Below are 21,535 nucleotides of genomic sequence, written 5' to 3' on the forward strand. Positions count from 1 at the left end.
GCGGCCACAAGGACGGAGGGTGCGCCTAGGGTGTAGGGCGTGCCCCCCCCCCCCCCCCCCCCTCGTGACCCTCGTGACCGAATTCTTCCACCTATATATTCACATATATTCCCAAACCACCAGAGGCATCCACGAAAACACTTTTCCACCGTTGCAACCTTATGTACCTGTGAGATCCCATCTAGGGACATTTTCTGGCACCCTGCCGGAGGGGGATTCGATCACGGAGGGCTTCTGCATCAACTCTATTGCCCTTCAGATGAAGCGTGAGTAGTTTACCACAGACCTATGGATCCATACCTAGTAGCTAGATGGCTTCTTATCTCTCTTTGATTCTCAGTACCATGTTCTCCTCGATGTTCTTGGAGATCTATCCAATGTAATACTTCTTTGTGGTGTGTTTGGGGAGATTCGATGAATTGTGGATTTATGATTAGCTTATCTATGAATATTATTTGAATCTTCTCTGAATTCTTATATGCATGATTTGATATCTTTGTAATTCTCTTCGAACTATCGGTTTGGTTTGGCCAACTAGATTGGTTTTTCTTGCAATGGGAGAAGTGCTAAGCTTTGGGTTCAATCTTGCGGTGTCCTTTCCCAGTGACAGTAGGGGCAGCAAGGCATGTATTGTATTGTTGCCATCGAGGATAAAAAGATGGGCTTTTCATCATATTGCTTGAGTTAATTCCTCTACATCATGTCATCTTACTTAATGCGTTACTCTGTTCTTCATGAACTTAGTACTCTAGATGTAGGCAGGAGTCGGTCAATGTGTGGAGTAATAATAGTAGATGCAGAATCGTTTCGGACTACTTGACAGGGATGCGGTGCCTATATTCATGATCATTGCCTTAGATATCGTCATAACTTTGCATTTTTCTGTCAATTGCTCTGTAGTAATTGAAGGAAATAAGCCCTAGAGGCAATAATAAAGTTGTTATTTATATTTCCTTATATCATGATAAATGTTTTTATTCGTGCTAGAATTGTATTAACCGGAAACTTAGTACATGTGTGAATACATAGACAAACATAGTGTCACTAGTTTGCTTCAACTTGACTAGCTCATTGAATCAATGATGGTTATGTTTCCTAACCATAGACATGAGTTGTCATTTGATTAACGGGATCACATCATTAGAGAATGATGTGATTGACTTGACCCATCCATTAGCTTAGCATGATGATCGTTCAGTTTGCTGCTATTGCTTTATCCATAACTATACATGTTCCTATGACTATGAGATCATGCAACTCCCGAATACCGGAGGAACACTTTGTGTGCTACCAAACGTCACAATGTAACTGGGTGATTATAAAGATGCTCTACAGGTGTCTCTGATGGTGTTTGTTGAGTTGGCACGGATCAAGATTAGGATTTGTCACTCCGATTATCGGAGAGGTATCTCTGGGCCCTCTCGGTAATGTACATCACAATAAGTGTCGGTGTCAAAACCGGCGGATCTCGGGTAGGGGGTCCCAAACTGTGTGTCTAGGCCGGATGGTAACAGGAGACAGGGGACACTTTGTTTTACCCAGGTTCGGGCCCTCTCGATGGAGGTAATACCCTACTCCTGCTTGATTAATATTGATGATATGGGTAGTACAAGAGTAGATCTACCACGAGATCAAGGAGGCTAAACCCTAGAAGCTAGCCTATGGTATGATTGTTGTGTATGGAGTTGATTGCCTACGGACTACAACCCTCCGGTTTATATAGACACCGGATCGGGTTAGGGTTACACAGAGTCGGTTACAATGGTAGGAGATCTTGAATATCCGCATCGCCAAGCTTGCCTTCCACGCCAAGGAAAGTCCCATCCGGACACGGGACGAAGTCTTCAATCTTGTATCTTCATAGTCCAGGAGTCCGGCTGAAGGTATAGTCCGGCTACCCGAACACCCCCTAATCCAGGACTCCCTCAGTAGCCCCTGAACCAGGCTTCAATGACGACGAGTCCGGCGCGCAAATTGTCTTCGGCATTGCAAGGCGGGTTCCTCCTCCAAGTCCTTCATAGAAGATTTGTAAACACCAAGAGTAGTGTCCGGTTCTGCAAAATAAGTTTCCACATATCCATAGAGAGAATAATATTGACACAAATCAAATCTGCTGACGTATTCCGCAGTGCGCTATCGCACTACGGCCAAGTCCTTTACTCGAATTGATTTTACTTTTCCACCTCAGCATGTTTTGCGAGGCAGTTTCCTTGGCACGTCTTGTCAAAGCAGAGATCGCGTACCCTTTTTACGGCTTTCTCATCAATACGGACGTGGGTAACCCTAACCGCGCCATTTACCACGGCGCTTGGGAGGCAAGCGAGTTTTACTAGGCTAGTGGGGACACGTAGTTGCGTCCGCCCATATAAGGGGATAAGAATCCACCCTTTCACCTACGCCTTCTTCCTCCTTTGCCTATCCATTTTCCGCGCACTCGAGCTCCAGCGCCCAAGTCCGCACTTCCCAGCTCTAACGCCGGAATGTATCCGAGCTCCAACGCCAGACTATGTATCCGAGCTCCAACGCCGGACTGTATCCGAGGTGTCGTAAATCACCTTGGTTCAAAGAAGTTTTGAAGGAGTTTAGCCGAGCTTAATGCCGGAAATGCCCTCTATGGAGCCAGCCACTAGCGCCCGAGCTTTATGCCGAGCTGCTTCCGAGGTGGTGCACCACCCCGACTATGGGCCGATTTTTGTCAATATTTTTTATTGGTGCAATTTATTCTCTGCCGAGATATATAGCCAGTAGCCCTCAAGGTGTGTATCGGTCTAAAACCCAAGATGCACATGAAGGATGACATAAGACCGCTGATCCCAGTAGCCGTTGAGACTCAGGTTGATTTGCAAAATCGGCCTGAGGATCAAGTCCTAGCTCGGCAGAATACTTCAGGACACAAAAGCGGTGTGCTCAGTCCTCAAGACTTAGGTTGGGTGCGGCCGACCAACCTGAGGATCAAAATCTCCTCGGAAACTATATTACACATAAAATTTTCTGCATTGGACAAGCAATGCAGTAGCCCCCGAGAAACTGGTCGGGTGGCAACACCGGATCAGGAGATCGATGTGCCCCTTTAATATTTGTAAATAATAACCCCGAAGCCCAGTAGCCCCCGAGCCTTAATGCGGGCACGGGTGGCCGAATTAAGGATCAATATCCATAGTAAAATCACAAATTATGTGTGATGACTCTATGTATCCAAGTACTTTACGTCATTAATGCTCGGATCCGCCATTGTACAAAACTTTGTTGACCGACCATCGGCTTCCACCTCCTTGGCCAGTAGCCGAGGAGTGTTTGTCCTACTTTATAAAGCCTTTATGAGGGCAAAGATTTACGACAAACAAGGCAATCTGGCCACACGGTTTTATAAACAAAGGTACGCAGAGAGTTATATTACTGTTTAACAGAAGAAATGTCTTCCAAAGAAAATAGTCCCGCTATCGGTTCCTTTCTTTGGGTTGTCATGCTAAGCATGATCATTAAACCTCAGCTCTAATGTAAGAGCAAAATATCGAGGATTTAGTTTGGGAGGCCAGTTAATAGCCCCCGGTAGTGTTCGGCGACAGTCGAGGTCAAGCCGTAAACACTTCGGCCAATGTTATGAATGGCCCGTCATAGTCATCGGATCGCTGACCAGTTTACGCTTATTGTGACAGTCAGTTTTCGGCTTTCTCCACTAAGGTGCTTAACCATGTGAGCTGGAAGCACAATCGCAGTGGTTCTCCCTTTGCACGCCTAGCCGAACAAACGGAACGTAGGAAGCAAGTTCAGGAGCCGGGCAACCCAACTATTGACCGAAGACACAATTCAAAACCGATGCATATATAGCAATATCTGAGAATGTTTTTGCCGAATCACTAAAGGTGTCCGGCGTTGCACTGCGAGACTAATGCTGGAAAAGCACAAATAGTTTAAAAGTGCCAAAAAGCTTGGAAAACCAAGAAACGTCAGTAAAAACAAGACGTCCGAACAAGATCAAGTGTTCGGTGCCAATCCGAAAATTGGTCTTATAAAAAAGAAGTGCTTCTGTCGTCCTTTAACATGACACATCCTATCTCAAGACTTCGAGCGGGTCAGCCTACGGCTTCAACCTCCTATCCCGAAGGCGGAGTACTTCTCATCAGGCCAGTTTAGCAAACTAAACTCTAGCGGCTTTGAGAGAGAAATTAGGCTCCCTGGCTAGTGACCGCACACTCGTGTCGAAAAAAGGAGTGATAAATAATAATAAAACTTTGCAACGACTAAGAAGAAGAACACTTATTATAAAACGTCTCAAATAAACTTAAGAGCCCCCAAGTGACTTGGGTAGAAGAATGATTGCATGTACCGAAGTACTTATATCATATCTATGTTCAACCGAACTTTAAACGCGTCTTAACCGACTGTCAGCTTCTCCCTCTTCGGTTAAGGACCGAAAAGTGTTATGTACTCCATCGGTCGAGAATATCGACGGTGTTTCCAATAACCAGGCAATCAGGCCATAAGGCTGTAACAGACAAAGCGCGCTCAGGGAACTTATGCTATATTACCGTGAAGTGTAAGAAGCATCTTCGAAGAAAATAGTACCCCCACCGATACCTTTCTTCGGTGCTCATTGTTATTATGAGACTTGTGCAATAGATTTTTTGTACTCATGAGTTCCGTTGTGTGCCGACCATCATTGAATAACTATAAGAGCGCTAGCTTTCGGCTTCACCCAGTGTGATGTCCGGCTCGGTTGACCCGATCGTGACAATCGCAGAGGTGCTCCCTTTACTCCCTAGCCGAACAATCGGGAACGTAGGGTAAACACAGGAGCAAGGCAACCCAGCTTGCAAATCTCTTAAGTTAATATGGTGCATATTGTGGCCTAATACATGAACAAGGAACAAAGCCGTACAAGTATAATCATATGCAACAGGAAAAAGCTTCATAAAGGAAGCCCCCAAGTAAATGGGGTATTTGAATTTATGCGTCACAAACAAAGTTTGGACAAGGAAATTTTTTACAAGCAACTTTTTTCCAAAAAAGTATAATGCTTGGCCGAACCGAGCACAAGTTAGAAATTTAAGCTTTGAGCATGAAAGCGACTTAGCTGGTTAATATGTTCGGTATTGATGACGCGGTCTGAGCTTGATGCGGGGCAAGGTGCCATCCCCCAAGCCGGTCCCGAGGTGGCGGAGCAGAGAGCTTGGAACTCCGAAGTGGTGACATAGCACGGTCAATGCAGGCCGGCAGAGTGATGCCGAAGTCCCCGGATCATTTTCCTGTGCACAAAAAGTAGTGCAGACCGGAGATAATAGTAATAATAATAAAAAATGTTGCATAATAAATAATTTATGCAAAGTAAGTAATAAAAGAAATATGGCCTGGCGCCAAAGTCAAGTCGATGCAGGGCGTCGGCGTGAGCAGTAAAGGCGTGGCAAAGCCTGAATTTGCAGGTCGGTCCGAGCTCCGAGTGCGGCATTCGTCGGACTATGTACGGAGACTGACCGGACCGACATGCGACCGTCGTTAATGCGGCCACCATTTGATAGACCTGTGTACATATGATGGACAAACCAGAGTAATAATTCCTTGGGAAAAATTGAACCCAAATAAGCAAAAAATATTAGGATTAATAGCACCTGGTTTATTTGTTGTAGCAATCCGAAGGAAGGTGATTCCCAAAATTGGGACTCGATCCGCACACCCATTACCAGAGTAGGTTGATGAAGAGATGGCGAAGCCCCCGGTCCAGCCGAGATGTCGAAGCCTCGACGTCAGCCGATGAGTCGAAGTAGGTCGGTGTGATGGACACCAGCTTGAAGAAGCAATAGTGCGGCCCTGTCGATGCAGGTCGTGACGTGGTCGATGCCGGCTTGATGAAGCAACCGTGCGGCGATGCCGGTATGCCCGCTCCGTGTAATCCGTGGGGCGGCAATGTTGATGATGATTTATCCTTTGCGATGCTGGACTCTTGTTCGGCTTGCCGAGATGATGATCCGAAGAAGTTGAGCTCGGCTAAAGTGACGACATGTCTAGCGCAGGTCGGCAGCCATGGAGTAATATTGCCGGACTGGTTTGACACCAGCATGATGTTGAAGATCATGTTCAAAAGATCTTAAAGTTAGTGGGATGTGTTCGGGAACAAAACACAATACCCCATACAAAACTTCCTTCAAAAGGGATGTCCGAACTCCCGTTCATAAAAAAGATGAACTCGGGTCGGATTCGTTTTCGCGCAGAAAACAGATCCGAAAAGTGATGCACTAATCGTAAGATTCCCGGAGTTTGGACGGTCGGATCGAGCCGAAATTTTGAGAGGTGGTAGATATAGGAATTCCGCAGCCGATCAACGGTTGGATCTTCCAAAGGACGTCCGAGCTAGAATCTGGACACCACGCCCTAAACTCATCCAAATTCCCGTCCAGATTTGACAGGGCTCCGGTATATCGTGGATTGCCAAAGATTCCTCCATCGGAACTCGACGAAATTTTCCAGGGTGGTTGTAGACTCAATTACGCACTATTCCACCAAAGCGATTGTCAAAGCGATACTCGAGGAGGTGGTGGTGGCAGATACGAGTTCGATGTCCAGAAAAACACCACGATCGCTTGAGGGCAATGTTGACGTTGAGCCCCCGAGCTCCATAGATGATTCCTCCATGATCTTGAAAGAGATCGGAGTTGATGTTTGATGAAGGCCCTCGTCCGGACATGGTGATCCGAACACGGGGCGCAATTCTTGGTCGAACCAAGGTGACCAGTCGAGCTGGTGACAAAGATGCCGAAGTCGCAGTTGATCTGCAGGCGAGCCATCGATCCTTTTGTCGATCACACAGCGGAACTCTCAATGAAAGCACCAATGTCGGTGTCAAAACCGGCGGATCTCGGGTAGGGGGTCCCGAACTGTGCGTCTAGGCCGGATGGTAACAGAAGACAGGGGACACTTTGTTTTACCCAGGTTCGGGCCCTCTCGATGGAGGTAATACCCTACTCCTGCTTGATTAATATTGATGTTATGGGTAGTACAAGAGTAGATCTACCACGAGATCAAGGAGGCTAAACCCTAGAAGCTAGCCTATGGTATGATTGTTGTGTATGGAGTTGATTGCCTACGGACTACAACCCTCCGGTTTATATAGACACCGGATAGGGTTAGGGTTACACAGAGTCGGTTACAATGGTAGGAGATCTTGAATATCCGCATCGCCAAGCTTGCCTTCCACACCAAGGAAAGTCCCATCCGGACACGGGACGAAGTCTTCAATCTTGTATCTTCATAGTCCAGGAGTTCGGCTGAAGGTATAGTCCGGCTACCCGAATACCGGAGGAACACTTTGTGTGTTACCAAACGTCACAATGTAACTGGGTGATTATAAAGATGCTCTACAGGTGTCTCCGATGGTGTTTGTTGAGTTGGCACGAATCAAGATTAGGATTTGTCACTCCGATTGTCGGAGAGGTATCTCTGGGCCCTCTCGGTAATGTACATCACAATAAGCCTTGCAAGCAATGTAGCTAATGAGTTAGTTATCGTATGTAGCATTACGGAACGAGTAAAGAGACTTGCTGGTAATGAGATTGCACTAGGTATTGAGATACCGACAATCGAATCTCGGGCAAGTAACATACCGATGACAAAGGGAACAATGTATACCATTATGCGGTTTGACCGATAAAGATCTTCATAGAATATGTAGGAGCCAATATGAGCATCCAGGTTCCGCTATTGGTTATTTACCGGAGACATGTCTCGGTCATGTCTACATAGTTCTCGAACCCGTAGGGTCCGCATGCTTAACGTTCGGTGACGATCGGTATTACGAGTTTATGTGTTTTGATGTACCGAAGGTAGTTCGGAGTCCCGGATTTCATCACGGACATGACGAGGAGTCTCGAAATGGTCGAGACATAAAGATCGATATATTGGAAGCCTATGTTTGGACATCGTAATGGTTCCGGATGAGTTCGGGCATTTTCCGGAGTACCGGGAAGTTACCGGAACCCCCCAGGGAGTATATGGGCCTTATTGGGTCTTAGTGCAAAAGAGGAGAGGGAAGGAAAAGGTGGGAGGCACGCCCCCTAGCCTAATCCGAATTGGAAGGGGGGGCCTTTCCTTTCTCCTCTCCTCCCCTCCCTTCTCTCCTACTCCTACTACATGGAAGGGGGTAATCCTACTCCCGGTGGGAGTAGGACTCCCCTAGGGCGCGCCATAGAGAGGGTCGGCCCCTCCCCTCCTCCACTCCTTTATATACGGGGGAGGGGGTACCCCATAGACACACAAGTTTATCATTGATCTTTAGTCGTGTGCGGTGCCCCCCTCCACCATAATCCACCTCGGTAATATCGTAGCAGTGCTTAGGCGAAGCCCTGTTCCGATAGCAACATCATCACCGTCATCACGCAGTCGTGCTGACGAAGCTCTCCCTGGAAGCTCTACTAGATCGTGAGTTCGCGGGACGTTACCGAGCCGAACGTGTGCAGATCACGGAGCTGCCGTACCTTCGGTGCTAGATTGGTCGATCATGAAGACATACGATTACATCAACCGCGTTGTCATAACGCTTCCGCTTACGGTCTACGAGGGTACTTAGACGATACTCTCCCCTCTCCTTGCTATGCATCACCATGATCTTGCATGTGCGTAGGATTTTTTTGAAATTACTACGTTCCCCAACAGTAATTTGTTCACCCACCATATTATTTGTTATCTCGAGAGAAGCCTCTAGTGAAACCTATGGCCCCAGGGTCTATTTTCCATCATATAAGTTTCTATTTTCCATCATACAAGTTTCCGATCTACAATATTAGTTTCCGATCTACTATTTTTGCAATCTTTTACTTTTCGATCTATAAACCAAAAATACTAATAATATTTACTTTACCATTCATCTATCTCTATCAGATCTCACTTTTGCAAGTAACTGTGAAGGGATTGACAACCCCTTTATCACGTTGGGTGCAAGTTGTTTGATTGTTTGTGTGGGTATTAGGTGATTTATGCATTGTCTCCTACTAGATTGATACCTCGGTTCTCAAACTGAGGGAAATACTTATCTCTAATTTGTTGCATCACCCTTTCCTCTTCAAGGGAAGAACCAACGCAAGATCAAGAAGTAAAAGCTAGCAACGGCGATATTATCACTCTAGTGCGAGCGCCCGAGGAGGCGCAAGTTGCGTTGGTCGCGGCTGCCGCGAGATGTGTAGCGGTGTGCGCGGTGACCACGAGACCAGGGGCAGGTCATGGTTCCTAGGCCCGAAGGGGAGACAGAGGCGAGGGTGGCCTCTGACATCCCCTCTTCCAACCGTGGCCCGGCTAGGAAGTGAGTGGCAAAAGCGGTGAGCTCTTGTGGAGTTCGCCTTCGCAACCGGATAATCTAATGAGATACATATTCTAGAATATTTGGGGTTGCAGACACGTAGGGCGTCGTACACAGCTTGGGAATACATGGCCAGGGAGCGAATCGACGTTGTTGCGCTCCAAGAGACTATCAAAGCGGATTTTTTTACCTTTCGTGACTTACTTGCATTCGATCCGCTGCAATGTTTTGATTGACATTGGGTTTCTTCCTCTAGCCACTCGGGCGGTCTCCTCATGGGATGTAAGCGTGATGTATGTGATGTAATTCTCTAGGAAAGTGGTGCGTTTTCTCTTGCAGCTACCGTTCGTCATCATGCCTCGGGGCTATCTTGGTTTATCGTTTGTGTGTACGGCCCAGCGGATCATTCGTGATCCACTGAGTTCCTTTTGGAGCTCACCACGCTGGTAGGGGCCAAGCGAGCGGCCGATCTTCCAGTAATTGTAGGAGGCGCCTTCAACTTGATCCGCTCAGGGGCGGACAAGAATAATGATAACGTGGACTGGTCAAGGGGGCCATGTTCAATACAGCGATCGCGGCGGCGGCTTGCGTGAAGCCGCCCATACGGGTGCTAGGTACACTTCGACTAAACAGCCCCGTCCAGTGAGATGCGTGCTAGATCGCGTGTTCTTTACGCTAGCGTGGGAAGTGCTGTTTCCCCTATGCTCCTTGGTGGCGGAGACATGGATAGGCTCCGACCACATTCGACTCATCTTTTCCTTAGGGGAGGAATCAGTGCGGCGTAGTAGTAGGTTTTTCTTTGAAACGACATGGTTTGAAACAGAGGGTTTCGAGCTCATGATTAAGGACCGCTGGATGCTCATAGCGTCGCAGTTAGGGTACCAACGTGGCCCGATCGAGTTTTGGACCGCGGCCGCAGCCAAGATGCGTATGTTTCTTCGAGGAAGGGGGGCTAATCACGGTAGTGAGTCGAAAAAGGAGAGGGCTAGGTTGACAAAGGAGATTGCGGCTCTAGACCTTGCCGCTGATGCGAGGCCTTTCTCCGAGCTCGAATGGGCTCATAGGTATGCATTGGAAAACCAAGTTCTTGGTATTCTAAGAGCGCAAGAGGAGTAATGGCGCCATAGGGGCGGTGTGAAGTGGGTGACTAAGGGGGACGCTAACACTAGTTACTTTCACGCGTACGCGAACGGTTGGAAACGTAAAAGTTCTATTTTGCACCTTAACTCCGATGATGGCGTCCTGGTTACTCAAAACGAGATCGTCTGGCATATTTACGAGTTCTTTATTGGTCTATTGGGAACGGCCGAGGAGAAAAAGTTGTGCCTAAGGGAGGATTTGTGGGATCCTTCCGAGCGAGTGTCTCAGGCAGAGAACGATGGGCTTGCCCTGTCTTTCCTCCCAGAGGAAGTGGATAGGGCATTGGAATCCATGAAGACGGACGCGGCCCCTGGGCCTGACGGATGGCCCGTAGAGTTCTTTAAGAAGTTTTGGCCGTGTTTCAAGCATGTTTTCTACGCTATAGTTAACGGCTTTGCGCTTGGTCAAGTTGACATTTCCCGCATTAACAATGGGCTATTGGTCTTATCCCCAAAGTAAAGGGCACGGATAACATTAAGTAGTTCAGGCCCATCACGCTTATTAATGTGCCGCTCAAACTTTGTGCCAAAGCGTATGCCACCCGGCTGGCTCCCATAGCTCAACGGGTGATCCAGAATAGCCAGACTCCTTTTCTCAAAATATGCAATATTTTGGAGGGCCCGGTCGTGCTCCTTGAGATTGTGCATGAGCTAAAATGTACCAAGGGGAAGGGTTTTTTGCTAAAGCTAGACTTCGAGAAAGCCTATGACCGAGTGAACTGGGAGTTCGTTCAAGTGGTGCTCCTCAAAAAGGGGTTTGAGGCAGGCTTTGTGCACCGAATTATGCACTTGGTCAGTTGTGGGCAGACCGCGGCGACGATCAATGGTGAGATGGGCAAGTTCTTCCGCAACAAGCAAGGTCTTTGCCAAGGTGACCCAAGCTCACCGCTTATCTTTAACTTCGTAGCGGATGCACTGTTGGCGATGCTTTCAAAAGCTAAAGTGGCGGGGCACGTCAAAGGGTTGGTGCCCCACCTCATCCCAGGGGGGTGACGCATTTGCAATACGCAGATGATACGATGATGTTGTTTGAGCCTGACAACCATAGTATAGCCTCTATCAAGTTGTTGCTCCTCGCCTTCAAAATTTTGTCGGGGCTGAAAATCAACTTCCTTAAAAGTGAAGTTATCACTATGGGGATGGTCCAACAAGAGAGTATGCAGATAGCCAACCTACTTAATTGCAAGCTTGGGGGATTTCCTATTAAGTACCTAGGGCTTCCGATCACCCACCGAAAAATCTCTATTTCTGAATGGGAGCCATTGTACAGCAAAGTGGCTAATAGGGTTAGTCCGTGGCGAGGGAGGTTTATGTCGTCGGCTGCTAGGATGATCCTAACCAACTCTAGCCTTTCCTCCCTCCCTCTTTTTACGATGGGGATGTTTCTTTTAGCGGATGGGGTGCACGTTAAGCTAGACACCCCTCGCTCCAGGTTCTTTTGGGAAGGATCAGGAGCAAAGCGGAAATACCACTTGGTCAAGTGGGCGGCCATGTGTAGACCCAAAAAATTGGTGGATTGGGAATCACCAATTCCAAGCTTATGAACGTCGCATGGCTGACCAAGTGGTGGTGGAGGTTAGCCAATAGTGAGTCGGGTCTATGGGCGGACCTGCTTCGGGCAAAGTACTTCCCAGACGAAAACGTTTTCAACGCTAAGCCCTCGGGCTCGGTGTTCTGGAACGGAATCCAGGCGGTGCGCCCCGCGTTTTCGGTAGGGGCTCGTTTTGAGGTTAAAACGGCATGTCCACGCGGTTTTGGTTAGATAAATGGCTCGCGGATAGGCCGCTTTGTAGGCTTTCCCGCAACTTTATAACGTGGCCACGGACATCAACATTGTGGTGGGGGACACCCTACACACCTCGCCATCGGCAATCCATTTCTTGCGGCCCCTCTCGCCGCAAGAAGCGGCTAGTTGGGACTTGCTGTAGGCCCAGATTGCTAATAGCCAACTCAGCTTGGGGGCTGATGAGGTGTCTTGGGACTTGACTGCGTCTTATAAGTTTACGGTCAAGTCCTTGTATAACAAACTCGCCGAGGGAAGCTCTTTAGACATAGCTAGGGGGCTATGGAAGGCCGGGCTTCCGCTCAAGATTAAAAAATTTCTCTAGCAAATGTTCAAAAATTGTCTTCCAATGGCTGATAATGTGACCAATCGCAACGGCCCATTCGATGGGACCTGTGTTGTGTGTGAGCTCCACGAGGACACGAACCATGCATTTTTCCATAGTGCGTTAGCGAAGTTCGCTTGGTGCGCAGTTAGGGACATGTTCCACCAGAATTGGAACCCTAGGTCGGGATCGGAATTATTGGATGTGCTTGAAACGCAGCAGGGGGCTAATGCTAGGGTGCTATGGCGATGTGTGGGAGCGTTGTTGTGGTCCCTATGGACGATCAAGAATAAGATGACGATAGCAAGAAAGTTCCCTACTCACCCGGCTGATGTAATTTTCAAATGCCATCTTTTTCTTCAAATGCAAACACCATTGGGGAAACAACGCGATGTTGAACTCATGAAGGCCGCCATGGAGAAGATCAGCAGCAGTATCTCACGGCTTCGGCACTCGGCTATAGCAAGCTCTTGACGTTTTTGGCTCTGGTGGTGTTTTGGGGTGACATGGTGTGATGCTTCAGTAGTATTGTGGTCGCCTTAGATGGGTCTTTCATATTTGAACTTGGCTATGTAATGATTGTGTGGCCTTGTGGTATGGCCGTATTATGTTGATATGTAAACTACTCGAACCTTGTGGTACTGCATGTTAGCTTTATTAATTTAAAGTCAGACGCATCGAGCATCTTTGTTTTAAAAATAAATAAATTATACAACTAAGGTTAGATGACTATTTTTCGTATTCGTGTCTGTGGACTGGTATTTTCTATTCACAGGCAGAGGAAATTTGTTTTGCCCTTGGAGGTGCGCTGACACCGTCTATCGATCCAGCTGCTGACCTTATGTCGCCTCGAGTCACACGTGACGCGTCCGGCAATATCGCCAACACGTAGTACCATCGAATGGATGCGTATCGATTGGTGAGTACACAGGCTCGACACTAGATTAGACCCTCGTTTTTATTATTTGCCGATCCATCATTGCGAATTTGGACTGAACGTGCCGCCTTGTTACATCGAACAACTGCGAACAATTAAGAGCATCCCCAAAGCTCCTAAAGGTTCGGATGGTTCGGATCATGTAGTCCGGGCATTTTTTATTATCTAATATGATACCCTAAACATTCACGGATATAGATCCGCAAAAAAAAAACATTCACAGATCTATTCGCTTTTCTGTAAATGGAAAGGGCGTTGATAGGTGCCGGTGCGCCGGCCCAAACTTTCTGCAATGTACATAATGTGAACAGTTGAATCTCAGTGTTGTCTTCCTCCCATTCCCTATCTTCCTTCTCAGTCCCACATGCATGGGGAAAACAAGAAAAAGACAGGGGGCGCCATCGAGCCCTTCCGAGCACCGCCGGCTCCCCATTGTCGCCGCTAACCGCTCGCCGTCGCCGTCGCCGCTCGCCGGTTGCAGCCCTCGTGCCCCCCTGGTGTGCCTTCGTGCAGCAAATCATGCGGCTGGATCCAACAAAAAATCAGGGCAAAAATTGTCGTGCTCGCAGCCGCCCACTGCTGCAACCCTCTACACAATAGAGGTGCCATGGCTGTTACCCGGATGCTGCGAGGATGGAGACCATGCGGGGATGCTCCAACGCTGACGATAGCGGGCGACGTGACCCTGCAGCATCGTTTTGCTGCGACCGACAAGGCGTTTTGCTGGAACCAGCGACACCAATTGCTGGAACCGGCATGTCAGGGAGCTGGAACGCGGAGTGGGGCGTGGAGCTACAACCTCATGCGCCCGGAGTTGCAACCGCCTGCAGAATAAGCTACTACCTGCAACCGAAAAAGCTACTGCCGGCAGATTGATTTGCTACCACCGACAACGCGAGACGGCTTCAAGCGTCGAACAGGAAGCTGCAACCCGCCTGCAAAAAAGCTACTATCGGCAATGGAAAAAGCTACTACCGGCGGACATTTTTGCTACAATGGGCGACAGTGAAATTTGTGGCCGGTGAAAGTAGACGGCTACAACCAACAACCAGGGAAGATGCAAACCGCAGACAAAAATGCTACAACCAGCATATGGAAAAGCTACAATGCACCACGAGCTGGGATGGTCAGTGCAGAGAGCTGTGATGGTCACCAGGGCGTTTGGGACCATGGTTGCGGCAAGCGGCAGCAGTCACTAAGCCGAGCTGGAACGGTGGCTGTGATTTGCTGCATCAACGGTGACGAGCCGGCAAGCTTCGACGCCGGTGTCTTCGCTCGTCCATAGTGGGGGTCAGCAGGGGCTTGGTTGCGGCCGCGTTTTGCCAGTGGCAGCACTGGTTCAGGCGAGCTGAAGAAAAATGCGTTGTTACAGGGAAGAAGAAGGGACGGACATGGCTACTTGGTGAAGAGATAAGGTTGTGTTAAAAAAAGATAGATGTGTGGGCCTAGCCTGTGTGAGCATGGGCTACGAAGCACACGATCTAAACAAATCGCACGGACAACGTGTGTCTGGCGCAGCGTTTCCGCCGGCGCCCCGGCTGGAAATGTTTACAAATGGAAAACAATGGAAAATGGATAAAGCTCTATGGGAGTCTGCACATCACGTGGAAGTCTGTTGGGCCCTTATCAATTGGATCACATGCGCTCATAGGTATGTGCTTTGTTCTCTAGGTCCGTCTAGCTCATCTCTGTTTTGGATTTGATGTATATTTAAGGTACAGAGTTGGATGACTGGCTCCCGACACGTTCGGATATGATCCATTGATAGTGTGTCTGTCTTGCAGCATCTACAACCGGACTCCTCAAATGTCCTCTCCGACAACCCGGTCATTGTCCGATCACTATTCAAACGAGAAGAAAAAAACCACCCTACCGCTCCTCACTTTGTCCTCATATGACCGTATTGTCCGCAAATCCTCATATCCACACCAAATATGGAGAGGATATGGTGATGCCCGGGCATGTCCAGGCAACCCTCCATGTAGGATGCGGCCCATCGAATCACTTTTTCTTTTTATTTATTCTTACTTTTCTCTTTCTCTCTCCATCCTCAATCACAAGCATTTGGTTGCACAATTTAGGAAGGAAGTAGGTGACATGGTTGTATGCATGCATGCATAATAGAGGCTCAAAACGACTAACCGGGCACGTCCGTGAACGTTTGGGGATCGAAATTAGCCAATCCTGATTGTATATGCTCTTACGGGTAGCGTCGAAGATGCCTTAACAAGTAGCCAGTGTACGTAGGGCATCTTCAATGTTATAGTCTTGCCCCTAAATATTTGGGCCACGGTGTCCGTACATTTTTTCCGTCCAATGTTGTGCTATAAACGTCCGTGGATGTGTCTGGGCATCTGAATTCTCGGAAAGCGGCAGCCAAACAGAGGAGAGGTTTGCAAGCATACGAACCTCCGCCATGCAGGACTCTGATATCCTTGGCCCATCCAAAACCCCACCCAAAACCGTGTCTTTCTCAGTCCCCCTCCTGCTCGTGCTTTGTATATGCTCCCTCCGAAACTGATGTTGCCGATGTACCGCCTCTACCAGGCCTTGCTGAACCTTGGCCGCCCCACCCAAGCGCATGTCCATCTTGGAGTCCGTTGTTGTTCCACCCCTTGTCCGTCTGCCGCCCAGGAACCGTCCGCCCCTACAAATGCCCTCCATGGTGGACATCACGTCCAACAAGTGTTTGGATCAAATGTCATAGCCAAAATTTTGATAAAAAAATTAGAAACAGGCACAAGCAGTGCCCGGCTTCAAATTAATAAAGCCAACAATGGCAATGGGAACATAGTTCAGTAATATAAAAGCGATGGGACCAGGAATGCAACGGACATAAAAAATAGGGGTGAACCTTTGGTGCACAAGATTGGGTGCCTGTCTCCCATATCCGGGTGCACGGATGTTTAATGGACAGTATGTCCAATTTAAGAAGCAGCGTTGAAGATGTCCTTAGTTTGTATTTGTGGTGGAACCAGGAACACTTTCCGTGTATCTTAGAGCTTCTAGGTCGCAAACATCAAATATTTGATTGTCACCCATTTGTCCACAAACACGTTGATAGTGTCTGGTGTATCCGTTATAAACCCCCATTTGTCTAGATACACAACAGGCATTCTCTAATTTATTCCTAAAATAATTAAACACATGCATATAATTGATAGAAAGAAAGAAAAACATGGTTTGGGTGAACCATGTTGACATGGCGGACTATCGGACAAGTTGGGACACCCTTATTTCCTCCCCCACAAATTTTTTCGGTTCAAGAGGTTGCAGACAATCCGAACAAACGGTGGAGATTTGGGTCTTCGTTGGAGAAGTTTTTTGTTTGGACCCTATGTGAAGTGTCCTCTTTGACATATGAAGATGGTTTGGAAGGTCCAGTTTGAAATGTTGTTATCTGCTAGGGTCCAAGTGCATAACACATGTGGTGAGCAGCTATAGTTTCCAACTTAATTATCAAGAGTTTGGAACCATTAAATATAGTGGTATCAATTCAGATGCCCCAAATGTCCATCACCTTTTTCCAAATCAATTATTTTTGCTAAATCTGGAAATTATCAAAAAGCACCCAAATGTAAGCACAAACATAGCTAATTAAATTTACATACAACACAGCCTTAACATACAACATTACTAATTATACATGCAACATTAAAAGTTTCATAGTACTTTGACATAGGAGTATCTACTTAACTAGAACATGAAACCCTAGTTTAACGAGTACTAAACAGACGAAAGAAATTATGGTGGATGGCAAAGACACTTGAGCGCCCGTCAGCATCATTGTCGAAGGAGGAAGACCAGCTCCAGTCATCTCGTCATCCGGGTGGCAACGGGGTTTGGCTGCAGTGGCTTAGGCTCGGGCAACATAATGATTGGAAGTCTTGAGGCACTATTGTGTCAGCCTTGCATTGATGTTGTGGCCGCGGTGGGCATTAGACTTGATTAGTAATATTTTTACACTCATCTACCTTTGTTTAAATCGAGATATTTCATTTAAAAAGAGATATTCGCTTCGATATTACTACTAATTACTAATGAATGCAAAGGATTCCACAATCCTCTCTTTCATGTGTTTCCACGGGAAATGGGCTAAAAAGGGAATAAACTCATGTGTGGAAATGGAAAGGGAGGAAAATGGAGAAAGAAGGAATCAACAGGAGCCATCTGTTGACGAAACCACTCTTGATCCATCGACTGCTGAACCGTCAAGATCGGCTAACCAGCCAGAGACTCATGGCGATGACACTTTAATCACTGGCACCAGATTCGTTGAACCGGGGAATCCAACTGTACTAGCAAGACACTCTGCCAAACAAGAAGTCATGGAAAGACAGAAAGTGAGGTTTGATGTCTCCCACTATGCTCACCTGAGTATTAGTGAAGTTTTATCTGGCTATGTCAGTCAAGTGCATTCCGGCCGTGACTTGGAGATTGAAATGGTGAAGCAAATGCACCAGAAGTATGAGGTACGTCAACTGGCTTATGTCTATATACTGCCAGCCCCCAAGTCTTCTGATTATGATAAACTTGAATAATCCATAGACTTAATATTTTGACAAGCTTCTGCCCTAGACTCCCTCCAAGTCCGGTTTAAAAACTTAAACCGGATGTTGATGACAGCATAACTTTGCATTTGTAGTCCCCAAGGGCCGGTTTAATCAGTATGAATGAGCGTGTCCTATTAATCATTATGTAAAAGAACAGAACTTAACTGTATATCCCCCATGAGTCGGCTGGAATTGTCAATAGAACACCCGGCTCATCCTTTTAGCAACAAAACAAGCAATATGCATTATCCCCCAAGTGCCAAGTGTTGTTGCTTGCAAAGCACTTGGGAATTTTTTAGAAACAGTCGATTCCTTTGAAAAATTGTGTTGACAGACATTAGCCCCCAAGTGCCAAGTGTTGTTGCTTGCAAAGCACTTGGGACTTGTATTATTGTAATCTGCCATGAAACTTTAACGGAATTATGTTGTATGCAGGCTGCTACCACAGAGCTGGAAACTCAATTGAACGAGGCAAAGACTCGGCTGGCGGCTCAGGAGACTGAGACCAAAAAGGCCGAATCAAAATTTTAGTTTAGTGTGTTTGAAGCCGAAAAATTGAAGACCATATTTACTGCAGACAAAGAGGCTTGGGCCAAGGAAAAGACAGTCCTGATTCAGCGCGCTGAAAAAGCCGAGGCGGCTCTGGAAGAGGTTATCACTGAACTCACCGGTTTAAAGAACCGTGTGTCACAGATGGTTTCTGCAATCTCTGGTAAGTCACCTTGTTATTTAACCAGAATAAGTATTTTTCATCATACTGTAAGTCGCCACTGTAAGTCGCCACTTAACCAATCTTTGCACTTTTTGTTTTAGGTCCCAGGAGCAGGAATCTGAGCCAAGATACACTGGTGAAGCTCAAGGCGGTTTACACGCTTGTTGAGCAATTATACACTGGAGCTCCGTGGACTGTTGCCACTATCTCCCCTGCGAATCAAGGACCAAATCTGTTAAGTGATGTCTTGAAGAAACTGTCCATCTTGCCCACCAGGTTCCAAGAAATCAAGCGATCTTGTGCTAGAGCCGGAGCTGTGACAGCCTTGAGCCGTGCCAAAGCCCGGGTACCGGAATTAGACCCGACTGACGTAGCCAGTGGGTATCCTAGTCTCAAGGAAGATGGAACCTCTTTTGACCAACAAGACTTTGCTTCCTGTGTCAAAGAGATTCGCCCTCATGCAACAATCATTGCCGAAGAGACCAACCTCACCAAGTATCAGCCGGGTTACGATGCAGATAACCAGAAGATGCCGACTCCTTCATATAAAGTGATGGATTTAATTCCACCCATTCGTAAGCACGCTTTGGCCCCTGATATTGATCCGTCCTATCTGATTGACGATGAAGCTAAATTCGTCACCTTGCGTGGCTTTGACTGGTCCAAACCCCACTTCCAGACGGTGGGGGAGGAAGATGAACTGGCAAGGGATGAATCGCAACCTTCGAGTCAGCCAGGCCAAGATTCATGAACCGGGGCCGGTTTATCATCTGCTGATTGTGATACTTAACAAACAATCATCCTTTTGGGCACCAAGCGCCTTGTAATAGGCTAGTTTTAAACTTCTTGTTTTGCTATGCCATCGTGCATATTGTGTTGTTCATGACACCATTTATCCGCTATGCGAAGATATGCCATATATGCTTTATGATATTATCAATTTTGAATCTGTTCCTGCATACAACAGCTGAAAAGTGTCCTCACGGTTTACCGTTGGACGGGTTATAATGCCCCAACACAAATTTATCATGATTTATAACCAAGGCTGGACTAAATAATAATCATATATGACTAAAAATATGTCATACCTGTGATATTTCATCACACTTGTTGGTTTACCAAGCCAGTGCAGTAAGGGCGATAACCCAAGACTTTGGACACTTGTAATTATCAGAGATTGTCGGCTTATGAATAAAGCCAGACCGGGTTAATAAACACTGGATATTATCTTTATTTCATACTATCGACTTATAGTTGAAGACCTAGCCGGGTTAATAAAAACCAGATGTTATCTCATACTGGCGACTTATAGTCAAAAGCCAGACCGGGTTAATAAACACCGGTGATTTACAACCAAGCTTTATAAATCTTGTCAAATATACCTCAAAAAGAAAGAATCTGTTGAATAAAAACAAACGAGAAGCGAGGCTTTTCATGGGCTGCCAGGCCCAAAACGAGGCTTTTCATGGGCTGCCAGGCCACCGAGTTAAACCGTTTTACAAACCTTATAAGATGGACCTCACATCAACCAATCATCGTTTAACTTTGACAACTTCAGGGTCTGCATAAGATTGACTTGTCAAACGTTCGGCGGGTCTTTCCAGGATTACCTGGGCGGAGTGACTTACTTAAAAAGGCAGGATAACCCGGGGTTTTAGGTTAATACACCTGGCTTCCAAGCCTGGCTTTTATAGCCTATCACAAGGTTACAGACTCTTTGTTCTTTAGAACAAAAGAGCCCCCAAGCAATATTTTGAGCTGTGCTCAAAGGGTACCTATGTTTGAGTTGTGCTTTTGCAACAGATTCTCTTTGGTCCCTTTAACCTGGGTAGCAAGCCCGCAAGTTTTTATGTGGCTTATAAGCCGGATCAAAGGGTAATCATAACTTTGTTGTATAAAGCAGAAGCCCCCATGTGACCAAAAACTCATTATTTAAAGAGGAAAAAACGACAGAAATCCTGCTTTAGCAGGGATCCGGCTTTATTATATCGATCATAATATATACATTGTCAAAATATGTACATTGGAAGAGCCAGTGGCTCAAGTGTAGTAAGGACGAAGATGAGCAATATTCCATGGCCGGCGGGTCTCTTCCTCCGACGTGCGTGAGTCCTGGTGGTCTCGAACATCGATAAGGTAATATGACCCATTATTTAGGTTCTTGCTGACCACAAAGGGTCCTTCCCAAGGTGGGCATAACTTGTGCATATCAGTTTGATCCTGGATAAGCCGGAGCACCAGATCGCCTTCTTGGAAAGTTCTGGTTTTAACCTGGTGGCTGTGGTAACGGCGCGGATCTTGCTGGTAAATCGTTGAACGAGCCGCCGTGATGTCACGCTCTTCATCCAACAGGTCAAGTGCTTCCTGACGTGCTTTTTCATTGTGAACATGAAAACAAGCCGCCACCCAACGTGAGTCATGACGGATGTCACTAGGGAGAACCGCCTCTGCTCCGTAAACCATGAAGAAAGGCGTGTATCCCATAGATCTGTTAGGGGTAGTATTGATGCTCGATAACACGGAAGGTAACTCCTCCACCCAACAACCCGGCGTTCTCTACGGGGGAACCATAAGCTGAGGTTTCATGCCTTTCAAGATCTCTTGATTGGCTCTCTCCGCTTGACCATTAGATTGAGGGTGAGCCACTGACGACACATCAAGCCAGATGTGCTAACGTTGACAAAATTCTTCCATAGCGCCTTTAGAGAGATTAGTGCCATTGTTTGTTATGATGCTATGTGGAAAGCCAAAACGGAAGATCACCTTCTTCATGAATTGAACTGTCGTTGTTGCATCACACTTA

Source organism: Triticum urartu, chromosome 4 (assembly GCF_003073215.2).
Source record: "Triticum urartu cultivar G1812 chromosome 4, Tu2.1, whole genome shotgun sequence".
Taxonomy (NCBI): Eukaryota; Viridiplantae; Streptophyta; class Magnoliopsida; order Poales; family Poaceae; genus Triticum; species Triticum urartu.